The 12321-nt window shown below is 38.8% G+C and overlaps 1 protein-coding gene across 3 annotated transcripts in view; it reads right to left on the bottom strand.

The window, feature by feature from the left end:
• CDKL5 (cyclin dependent kinase like 5) overlaps positions 1-12321 on the bottom strand; it is a 193025-nt gene that overhangs the window by 157826 nt on the left and 22878 nt on the right. For 2 of the 3 annotated variants that reach the window (XM_047843715.1, XM_047843717.1), the window contains exons 1-2: positions 2690-2774; positions 2461-2554 (exon numbers count right to left, since the gene is read on the bottom strand). The exons of the other annotated variant lie outside the window; for it this stretch is intronic. The gene's annotated coding sequence lies outside the window, so the exon portion shown is untranslated. Of the gene's footprint in view, positions 1-2460; positions 2555-2689; positions 2775-12321 lie in introns of those variants that run through there. 3 annotated transcript variants of the gene reach the window in all.

The raw sequence follows: 12321 nt of genomic DNA, 5'->3' as shown, positions 1-12321 counted from the left end.
GGGATACATCAAGAGTTATCACCATCACAATTAAATTCTAAACATTTAAAGATTTCATAAAATTTGTTTATACAGGCCTTAGGAACATTTATGATGTCTCAAAAGATACTATTACCTTTCACTGGGCCTCATGACTTTTGGGGTTAAATTCAAAGATAATTCAGTCATGAGAATGGGAAATAGTTTTAATTTTTCATTTAGGAAGAATTTTTGCTTCCAATAATGCTGACTGTATAATTCAGGCAAACCCTTCCACTACAAACAGAAAGCTGGGCAAAAAAATGACAACTGAGAATGAAGGGAAAAAACTATCACTAGTCACAGACTACACATATAGAAAATCCAAAATAATCTACAAATAAACTATGAGAAAAAAATGAGTATCAAAGCTGAGGGATATAAAAGTTAATATTCAAAAATCAATTTATTTATATATACCAGCAATAAAGTTAGAAAATGAATTTTTAATACCATTTACAATACCATCAAAAAATACCAAATTTCTGGGTGCCTGGCTGGCTCAGTCGGTAGAGCATGTGGCTCGTGATCTCAGGGCCGTGAGTTCGAGCCCCACACGGGGTGTAGACACTGTTTAAATAAACTTAAAAATATATATATCGGGGGCGCCTGGGTGGCTCAGTCGGTTAAGCATCTGAGTTCGGCTCAGGTCATGATCTTGAGGTTCGTGAAATCGAGCCCCGTGTCAGGCTCTGTGCTGATAGCTCAGAGCCTGGAGCCTGCTTTGGATTCTGTGTCTCCCTCTCTCTCTGCCCCTCTCCCACTCATGCTCTGTCTCTGTCAAAAATAAATAAACATTAAAAAAAATTAAAAAATATATATATATCATTTCTAGAAGTAAACGAAAAGTGGAAAACCTTTACACAGAAAGCTGTAGAAAACAGTATATTACAAAATTAAAGGAAACCTAATAAGTAAAGGGATATTCCATGTTCTTGAGACTTACCATACTTTTTTTTTTTTCAACGTTTATTTATTTTTAGGACAGAGAGAGACAGAGCATGAACGGGGGAGGGGCAGAGAGAGAGGGAGACACAGAATCGGAAACGGGCTCCAGGCCCCGAGCCATCAGCCCCGAGCCTGACGCGGGGCTCGAACTCCCGGACCGCGAGATCGTGACCTGGCTGAAGTCGGACGCTTAACCGACTGCGCCACCCAGGCGCCCCAGAGACTTACCATACTTAAAGATGTCAATTCTATCCAAATTGATCTAGAGACCCAATACAACCTCAATCTGAACAAGTTGTTTTTTTTGTTTTTTTTTTTTAACATTTATTCATTTTTGAGAATGAGAGAGACAGAGCATGAGCAGGGGAGGGGCAGAGAGAGAGGGAGACACAGAATCCAAAGCAGGCTCCAGGCTCCGAGCTGTCAGCACAGACCCTGATGCGGGGCTTGAACTCATACCGTGAGATCATGACCTGAGCTGAAGTTGGACACTCAACCGACTGAGCCACCCAGGCGCCCCTGAACAAATTTTTTAATGGAAATTTGCAGGCTTATTCAAAAATGTATTTAGAAATGCAAGCAGCCAAGGAAAACAAGACACTCTTGAACAAGAACACAAAGACTTTCTCTTCAGGTATCAGGACTTATTATAAATATAAAGCACAGTCATTAAGACACAATATTAGGCAAATGGATGAAAGGAAAGAACAGAAAGCACAGAAATAAATTATATATGAAATGAATGGATGCTTGTTGTACAACAAAGTTGGCATCACAGACCAGAGAGTCAAGTTCAATCTTTGCCAATAAATGGTGCTAAGTCATTTGGATATGCATAAGGAAAACAAAATCAAACTTAACCTCTACCTCATAACATACATAAACATTAATTTCAGGTATGTTCTAGATCTGAATCGAACAGTGAAAACATAAAGCTCCTAAAAGATAATGTAGACTAATATTTCTTTGTACATACAAGCACCAACCATAAAGGACAGCACAGATAAACTGGACTGTATTAAAATTAATAACTTCTGTTCACCAAAAAAAGAATGGCAAAGTAAGCCACAAAGCAAAGCAGATATTATTATACAGTTTTTTAAAATGGTCAACAGGGGGCACCAACTTCAGCTCAGGTCATGATCTCATGGTTTATGAGTTCAAGCCCTGCGTCGGGCTCTGTGCTGATAGCTTCAGATTCTAAAGCCTGCTTCTCTGTGTCTCCCTCTCTCTCTGCCCCTCCCCTGCTCAGGCTCGCTCTCTCTCTCTCAAAAATAAACATTTAAAAACAATTTTTTTTAAGAAATTTAAAATGGTCAACACACAATAATGATAAAAAACAGACCAACTTTTAGTCAATAAATTGTATTGTTTTTAAATTCTCTATAGAAAATGCACTCAATTATTGTCTGAACCTGGAGCAGACCATACCCATCACTCCCAGCCCTTGATATACCACTAACTTTTAGAGATTTACAAGGTTTAGGTCTTTACCTGGATCAAGTTACAGAAGTGTTGGCTTTGTGAAAAATACACTGTGGTGTTCACTGATGTCTCATATACCTTGTTAACTGTTTATCACGCTTCACTACAAAATAGTTTAAAAAGTCAAAGGGTGAGTATGTATACCTCCTGATTTACAAAATAAAAAAAAAAAAAAAATGAGACAAAGATTGTAACTTCCAATCAACAGCCAGTCAGTCAGAAGCCCAAGTGACCATACCTGAACTTGGATTGTCCTCAGAAGGGGATTATGGTGGGGCACACGGCGGTAATCTTGTAGGACTGAGCCCTTACTCTATGGAATCTAATGGTATCTCCAGGTAGATAGTGTCAGAATGGAGTTGAATTCTAGAACACCCAGGTGGTGTCTAGACAACTGCTTGGTAGTGTTGGAAATACACAATGCACAATACACACACACACACACACACACACACACACACACACACACACTGGAATGTGGTAAAGAATCCTTGTTGATGATCTGAAGTTGGAACGACCCCAGAATTGTGGTTAGCGTCTTACAAATTTTCTTACAAAAAGACAGATATAAACAGGCCTTTAACAAAACAAATATAAATACCTAATAAATCTATGAAAAGCCGTTCACTCTCACTAGTAACCAATTAAATAAAAAAAGAGACACAGTGAAATCATTTTTAACCTAATATGCTGGTAATGATTACAGTAACAAACATGTTCTTTCACAGGTATGGGAATAGGTGAATTCATTCATTGCAGGTAGGAATATAAAGGTTGCTGGAGGGTAATCTGGCAATAAGTATCAATATTTTAAATTTATGAGTACCACTGGATTTAAAAACCCATCTACTACTAGAGATTTATGCTAAGGAGAATATCAAATGGGCAAAAATGGATACTACAAAGGTTGTATACTAGTTGTATACTACAGCAGTGCTGTTCACAATAATCAACAATAAAAAAAACCCCAATGTTGTCAATGTAGGATTGATAAAGTAAACGACGTCACAGAATCATGCCACTATTAAAATTATTTAACTAGGGGCGCCTAGGTGGCTCAGTCGATTAAGTGTCGACTCTTGGTTTCAGCTCAGGTCATGACCTAACATTTGCGGGTTTGAGCCCCACATCAGAGCTCCACACTGACGGCTGAGCCTGCTTAGGATTCATTCTCTCATTCTCTCATTCTCTCTCTCTCTCTCTCTCTCTCTCTCTCTCCACCCCTCCCCCACTCATGCTATCTCAAAACTTTTTAAAAAGTTTTAAAATTATATAACTATATTTACTGATATAGAAGAGCTATAGTATCTTAAATAATCACGGTATAGAACATGGTATATTCTGTGAATGAAAAAAATTTTTTTCACAAAAACAAATGAGCAAACTGTATTCCACAACTTCACTTGTTGCTTAGGAAATTCACTGGTATTTAGCTGCCTATTTAAGAGGAGAATTTTGGGGGCGCCTGAGTGGCTCAGTCGGTTTAGCATCTGACTTCGGCTCAGGTCATGATCTCATGGTTTGTGAGTTCGAATCCCACTTCGGGTGAGCTCAAGCCACACCTCAGGTAAACCATGAGCCCCACTTTGGGTAAAACCATGAGCCCCACTTTGGGTAAAACACAAGCCCTGCTTCAGGAGCCCGGCTTCTCTCTCTTCCTGATCCTTATGGGATTCTCTCTCTGTCCCTCACTCACTTGCGCCCTCTTTCTCTCAAAACAAAACAACAACAACAAAAAATAGAAGTGCTTTACTATTTAAAAATAGTAATAATGAAAAAAAAGGAAAATTGTGTAACTTGGTATTGAGTTCCTATGTATGAGACCATGTTATGCCCAATACTAATTGATTCTTCTAAGACACCAGAATAACTTTGTTATTCTAATAAGTGCCATAATGTTTCATCTTCAATATAGTTGGGGTTCTTCTTTCAAGACTGATGTTGGCAAACAGAACATCTCATACTGTTTCACCATAGATTTCCTCTGTAACACCTGATATGGAGAAGATGTTTTTATGACCATGTGAAATGAAATTGCCATCTTTACCAACTAGCTGCTCCTATAAACATGGTTTCCAATATACAAAATCCATCAATTTCTAAACATACATTAACCTGTATATAATCTTTCATATGTGAAACATTGGCAGGTGTTCAAAATCAATTTAACTTGCCTAAGGAATTTTGTTTTCAAAACTGTATAATTCCATGTATACAAAACTAAATTTAAATCGATACTCAAATATTTAAACAGAAAAATGTACTGCTTCTAATGTGGCATTTGAGGGGATTTTGCTTTCTTCTTCACCTTCCCTAGAGTGTCTAAATTTCTTGTGATGGGTCTGTATCAATCAAGAGAAGAAGCTATCCATTTTTAGAAAAAATGATCTTCCTCCATACCCTACTTCCTGTACCACGTGGCATCTCCACCTTCTGCCTACACTACATCAGGAGGCACCACTATGCTCTCACCTAGCACCAGGTTCAATGCCTCAGCTTCTTCTCAGACCATTGCCTCTGTCTGGACACTTACCCAGCTGGCTATAAAGGCCCAGCCATATCACTCCTCAGCAGCAGTCTCCTTTCAATTCCCAAGATGACTCCTCCCTTTAATTTACCTCACAGCTTCCAGTATCTTTTTTTTTTTTTAAGTTTATTTATTGTGAGCGAGACAAAGAGGGCAGGCAGGGAAGGAGCAGAGAGAGAGAGAGAGAGAGAGAGAGTAAGAGAATCCCAAGCAGGCTCCACACCACCAGTGCAGAGCCCAACGTGGGGCTTGAACTAACAAAACTGAGATCATGAACTGAGCTGCAATCAAGAGTCACACACTTAACCAACTGAGCCACCCAAACGCCCCTCCAATATCTTTTAGTTTTAATTCACCCTATAAAAGTGTGTCAGCTTACAGATGCTCAACATTACTAATCAGGGAAATGCAAATCAAAACCACAATGAGATATCACCTGACACTAGTTAGAATGGCTAAAATCAAAATGAGAAAAAAATAACAAGTATTAGAAAAGATGTAGAGAAAAAGGAACCCTTGTACACTGTTGGTGGGAATGCAAATTGGTGCAGCCACTGTGGAAAATAATATGGAGGTTGCTCAAAAAATTAAAAATAGAAATACCATATGATCCAAGAATTCTACTACTGGGTATTTACCCAAAGAAAATGAAAACAATTCAAAAAGATATGCACCACTACGTTTATTGCAGCATTATGCACAATAGCCAAAATATGGAAGCAACCTATATGTCCATCAATAGGTAAATGGATAGGGAAAATGTTGTGTACACACACACACACACACACACACAACACTAGAATATTACACAGCCACAAAAAAATGGTGATATCATGCCATTTGAGACAACACAGATGGACCTAGAGGGTATTACACTAAGTGAAATGATTCCGACTGAGAAAGATAAATACCATTATGAGCACTCATAAATGAGGCTAAAAAAAAAAGAAGAATCAGACCTATCATTGCAGAAAACAAACTGATGGTTGCCAGAAGGGGGTGGAGAGGGCTTGAGCAAAATGGGGAAAGGAGAGAGGGAGATAACAAGCTTTCCAGTTATGGAATAAATAAGTCACAAGAATAAAAGGCACAACATAAGAAACACAGTCAATGATATTGTAATAGCAACATAACAGGACAGATGATAGCTAAACTTGTTGTGAATATAGCATAATGTATAAACTTGTCAAATCACTAAATTGTACACATACTAATGTAACATTGTATGTCAACTATACTCAAAAAAAGATAATAAAAATCAAATAACAGTTGTCATGAAAAGAAAATAAACAAACAGGGGCGCCTGGGTGGCTCAGTTGGTTAAGCATCTGACTTTGGCTCAGGTCATGATCTCACGGTTCGTGAGTTCAAGCCCCGCATCAGGCTGTGTGCTGAGAGCTCAGAGCCTGGAGTCTGCTTCAAATTCTGTGGCTCCCTCTATCTCTGCTCCTCCCCTGCTCATGCTCTTTCTCTGTCTCAAAAATAAATAAATTATTTTTAAAAAGTAAACAAATAAATAAAAGTCTGCCAGCCTACTCTCCCTAAAGTAAGCTCCCAGGATGTCCCTTAACTAAAATGATTCCCCAGCCCCTGCACACTCACACTCTAGTATTCAAGGTCCCTGCTATAATCCAGCCTTCTTATTCTCATCTACTACCTTTCTTAAACCTTACTCTCCAACCAAAAGGCAACTGACTATTCTCTGACCAATCAAGGGTAGACCAGTGGTTTGCAGATTTTAATACATCACAATCACCTGGACAGTTTGTTAAAACCCACATTTCTAGGATCAACTCCCAGAGTTTCTAGTTCAGTAAGCCTGAATGTGATGCTAATGCTGTCAGTTTAGGGATCATACTCCAAGAACCACTTGGTATAAATTATAGATGGCCCCCAACTGACAACAATTCAACTTATGATTTTTCAACTTTACAAAAGCAATCCAAATTCAGTAAAAAGTGTACTTTGAATTTTGATCTTTTCCTGGGCTAGCAATATGTGGTATGATACTCTCATAATACTAGGCAGCTACAGCAAGCCACAGCTCCTAATCAGCCATGTGATCACAAGGGTCCACAAACCGATACAACCATTCTGTTTTCCACTTGCAGTACAGTATTAATGAGATATTCAACACTTTATTATAAAATAGGTTTTGTGTTCAATGACTTTACCCAACTGTAGGCTAATATAAGTGTTTTGAGCACATTTAAGGTAGGCTAGTTAAGCTATGATGTTCGGTGTAGGTTAGGTATTAAATGCATTTCCTACTTAAAATATTTTCAACTTACAATGGGTTTATTGGGGGGGGGGGGGGGGCTGGGTAGCTCAGGTGGTTTTGGCTCAGGTCATGATCTCACAGTTCGTGGGTTCGAGCCTCGCATCGGGTTCTGTGCTAGCAGTGCAGAGCCTGCTTAGGATTCTCTCTCCCTCTCTCTCTGCAGCTCCCCTGCTCACACTGTCTCTCTCTCTCAAAATTAATAGTCTTTAAAAATTTTTTTTAATAAAACAAAATAAAATAAAAAACAATAGGTTTTTACTCCATTGTAAGCCAAAGAAGAACTCTAAACTTTCCTGCTCCATGACTCCATCAAGCAATTCCCTTCCCCTGGCATGCAAACCACAGCAACTGAAATCCTTTCAAGATTGACTTCATACACCAACGCTGCACCCCACACACAAAGCCAAACATGGTACCTTCCTCTCTCTGCAACCCAAGCTAAGAAGTGATATGCTGTGATATGGAGGTCCCACAGCACTTTATTTATAACTCTAGTGACAATATATTTGGTCTTGTATCATTATGTGTGTCTCCTATATCCATTAGACTAGGATTGTGAGGTTTAGAGACTCATCCTTATGGGTCTTTCTTTAGATATGGAGATGCCTAGGACAGAACCTTGCAAGTATCAAGAACTCAGTTTGAAACTTTCTGAATTGAACTAAGAGCATTTCAAAAGGATCTTGTTCTTTATTCAACTACAAACTTCACACTGTAGGCCCTCAAACAGTAGCTATCGATGCCATGCAAAGTACACTAGTTCCCACAGCAGACAGCAACAGGGAAACAGCACTCAAAACAATTTACAAAGGCAAGAACCAGTTTCTTCAAAGAACTATGTGTCTTAAAAGTCAATCAAGATTGTTAGCAAAGGAAGGCAGAATGCTTAGTTTTTGTACTCTTTTAGGGCCATCTGAACGATATGAAAGATTTGTATTATTTTCAGATTTATTTGGAAATGACCCCAAGGGTTCATGACATGTAGTGATTAATGACTTAACTCACACAGGCTTGGGGGAAATAGAACACTTAGACAGTAAATATACCTAGATGACAAACTTTAATCTTTTGTGTGGTATCAAAAAGAAAGAAACATAAACTGGTATAGCTACTTTAGAAAGTTGTTTGGTATTATGTACATATGCTATGGCTTAGCAATTTTCCTCCTAGGTGTGTACCCAAGAGAAATGAAAGCATCTGCCCACAAAAAGACGTACATAATAGTTTATTTGCATTAGCCAAAACCAAGAAACCACCTAAATATCCATTAACAAGAAACGGATAAATTGTGTTTTACCATAAAATTGAGTTTTCCATAAAATGGAAAAAAAAGATTCAGGAAACTTTTGCAGCAATCAGTGCAAAACCACTCTCACTGAGAAATCCATGGGAGTGAACGGTTCACAGAAATGTTTCTATCTATCATGTCCAATTATATCTTCCCTGAGAAATGACATGTAGTACTGCAAATACCAAAATTAGAAACCTGAAAATTTTCACTGGAGTGCATCCCATCAAACCATAGCCTTCTAACAGAACGGGTCACCTGCTGAAACCCACTTGCTAAGTGGTAAGATAGTAATTTCAATATGATGAAATTTCTTTTAAAAATCCTCCAAATCCTGGGGCACCTGGGTGGCTCAGTAGGTTAAGCGTCTGGCTTAAAACTCAGGTCATCATCTCACAGTGCATGAGTTGGAACCCCACATCAGGCTGTCTACTGTCAGCACGGAGCCTGCTTTGGATCCTCTGTCTCCCTCTTTCTCTGTCCCTCCAAATCCTCAAAAATAAATAAACATTAAAAAAAAATCCTCCAAATCCTCAAAAAAAAAATTAAAAATAGAACTACTATACAATCCAGTAATCTCACTTCTGGGTGTATATCCAAAGGAAGCAAAATTAGTACCTTGAAGAGGTATCTACATTCCCATGTTCACTGTAGCATTACTTAAATAGCCAAGATATGGAAACAACCTAAACATCTATCAGTGGATGAATGGATAAAGAAAATGTGGTACGGTTCATGAGTTGGAGCCTCACATCAGGCTCCACGCTGACAGTGCAGAGCCTGCTTGGGATTCTCTCTTTTCCTCTCTCTCTGCCCCTCCCCTGCTCACACGCTCACTCTCTCTCAAGAATAATTTTTTTGGTGGGGGGGGGCGCTTGGGTGGCTCAGTCGGTTGAGCGTCTGACTTCGGCTCAGGTCATGATCTCGCAGTATGAGTTCAAGCCCCACATCAGGCTCTGTGCTGACAGCTTGGAGCCTGGAGCCTGCTTCCGATTCCGTGTCTCCCTCTCTCTCTGCCCCTCCCCCGCTCATGCTCTGTCTCTCTGTCAAAAATAAATAAACATTAAAAAAAATTTTTTTTAAAGAATAATTTTTTTTCTTTAATGGTGTGTATATACAGTGGAGTAGTATTCAGCTATTTAAAAGAGGGGGTAGGGGCACCTAGGTGGCTCAGTCAGACTGAAGTGTCCAACCACTCAGGTCATGATCTCGTGCTTGGTGGGTTCGAGCCCCACATCAGGCTGCGTGGAGTCTGCTTTGGATTCTATGTCTCCCTTGCTCTCCACCCCTCCCCCGCTTGTGCTCTGTCTTTCAAAAATAAATAAACATTAAGAAACCTTTTAGGAAATAAATAAAAGAGAGGGAAGGGGGCAGGAGGAAATTCTGCAGTTTGCAACAATCTGGATGAACGTAGTGGGCATAATACTAAGTGAAATAAGCCGGAGAAAGACAATACCGTATGGTATCACTTATACGTGGAATCTTTAAAAAAAAAAAAAAAAAAAAAAAGTTAAGTTTGTAGAAACAGAGAAGAACAGTGATTGCCAGGGGGTAGGGAAATGGAAACATGTTGGCCCAAGCATACAAACTTTCAGTTATAAGATAAATAAGCTCTGAAGGTCCAGTGTACAGCATGGTTACTTTGGTTAATAATACTATATTGTATACCTGAAATTTGCTGAGAGAGATCTTAAGCATGCTCACCAAAACAAAAAACAAACAAACCAAGGAACTGCGAAGTGACGGATGTGTTAATTAACTTGACTGCGGTCATCACGTCACAATGCATACATATATCATCACATGGCACACTTTCATTATATACAATTTTATTTGTAAATTATATCTCAATAAAGTGGAGAGGAATAAAAATAAGTACTCTGCTTTAAAACAAAATCCCTCTTTAAAAAAGGACACCAGGATACACTGAATAAAACCAACGAAGCTACCTCCTGTAGGGGAAAATGCAGAGGCTTTCCCCTTTTATCCAAACTCTTCAACTCCAGTTAAACAACTCCAGTTGTTTTTTTCTGGGTACCTACTACTTACTATCCTATGCCCTGAGGTAAAACCAAAGAAACACAGAAGAAAACAAAGAAAAGACAAGTTCCCTGACATCCTTGAAAGAAGAAATACATATGAGAGCAATGCCAGCAAGTAAATGCCTAAAGCTTCTCCAACTCCACAACTCCCCAGGTATAACTGTGGAACCACACTCCACAGTTATAATCATAAACATTCTGCAATGGTGGAGATATTCTATACCTACACTGTCCAATACAGGACCCACTAATCAAACAATTGGGTACTGGAATTGTGGCTAGTGCGACTGAAGAACCAAATCTTCATTTTATTTAATTAACCTTAAATTTAATCAATTTAATGTCTAATTACAGTTTAAGTACCCACATGTGGCTATAAGCTACCATATTTGACAGCACAATTCCACACATACTTCTATCATAATACTTACCATTGATATACAGTACAGTTCCTCAACTATAAGATTCTACTAGTCGTAAACACCATCAATTTAAAAGCTCTTGAAAGGAGAATAAAAAACTATATTAAACCATACATGCCTGGCTTAAGACTCATCTGGATTTCAGAAATGCTAAAGCCTGGGAGGAAAATGCACATTAGAACAGAGGATATCCAGGAGCTGTTGTTTTCTAGGCCTCTTCCCCCTGGAGTTGAGCAGCCTGTAGAAAAGGACTCCATAATACATTCATGCTACAACAGCACCCAGCACAAAGAAGTGTTCAATAAACACGGTCTCAAAAAAGTGCCAGATGAACTCTCTCTTTCCCGCTGGTATTCTTACAGCAAGGACTAATCTGTAATACTTGTATTTCTAGCACCTATACAGATATAACATGCACTCTGTATTTGGTTTGTTTGTTGTTTTTTTTTTTTTTTTTTTTTTTTTGACTGGCATGCATTGATGAAAGTGATAGGAATGGTGTGGCTACAAATAACATTTTGAAGACAGAAGCAGCAGAACTTCCTGACCAGAATGTGGAATTAAAGGCAGAACTCTAGGACCATAAACAGAAAAAAGAATGTCTGAAAGAGGCGCTGAGTTTGGGGAAAGAAGCTAAATTTAAAAGATAATGTGGTACTTACTACTTAAAAAACTATATACTAGATACTTTTAGAACTACAAAGATGCAACTTGCTCACAGAAGTTACAGTCCAGTAGAGGGTATGTACATATATAACTATAGTGCAGAGAGAGAGAGAGGAGAAATGCTATAAGAGGAACAATGATGAAGTGGTGTGAATGTGCAGAAGAGACAAAAGCATTATTTCCAGAAGTTCAGGGTTAGGGTTAAAACAATAAAGCACTACACCAGGGCAGAAAGAGGAAAGTGGCCAAAGGCAGAATGTTAAATAAAGCAAAGATACTGCAGGGGAAGAAGGCTAGAAACAGGAGGAGGAAGACTGGGAGCGTGTGACAGAAAAAAAGCAAGAAGAGTTTTAAGGACATCCAGACTACCATCCAAATGCCATAAAGCAATAAATATGTGCTTAAAAGCTCTAACTCGTGTTAGCATTCACAGCCCAATTCAGGTACTATCTACCTTGAACACTGCACAAATTCCTCCAGCCTCTAATTACTCTTTCCTCTCCATATAGTCCCACGGTACTACTAAAATACATGTCCACAGACAAGAACCAGTATTATTTTAATTTTTTTAATGTTTATTTATTTTTGAGAAACAGAGACAGATCACAAGCAGGGGAGAAGCAGAGAGAGAGGGAGACACAGAA

Source organism: Prionailurus viverrinus, chromosome X (assembly GCF_022837055.1).
Source record: "Prionailurus viverrinus isolate Anna chromosome X, UM_Priviv_1.0, whole genome shotgun sequence".
NCBI classification, from domain to species: domain Eukaryota; kingdom Metazoa; phylum Chordata; class Mammalia; order Carnivora; family Felidae; genus Prionailurus; species Prionailurus viverrinus.
This window is presented reverse-complemented; position numbering and strand designations above follow the sequence as displayed.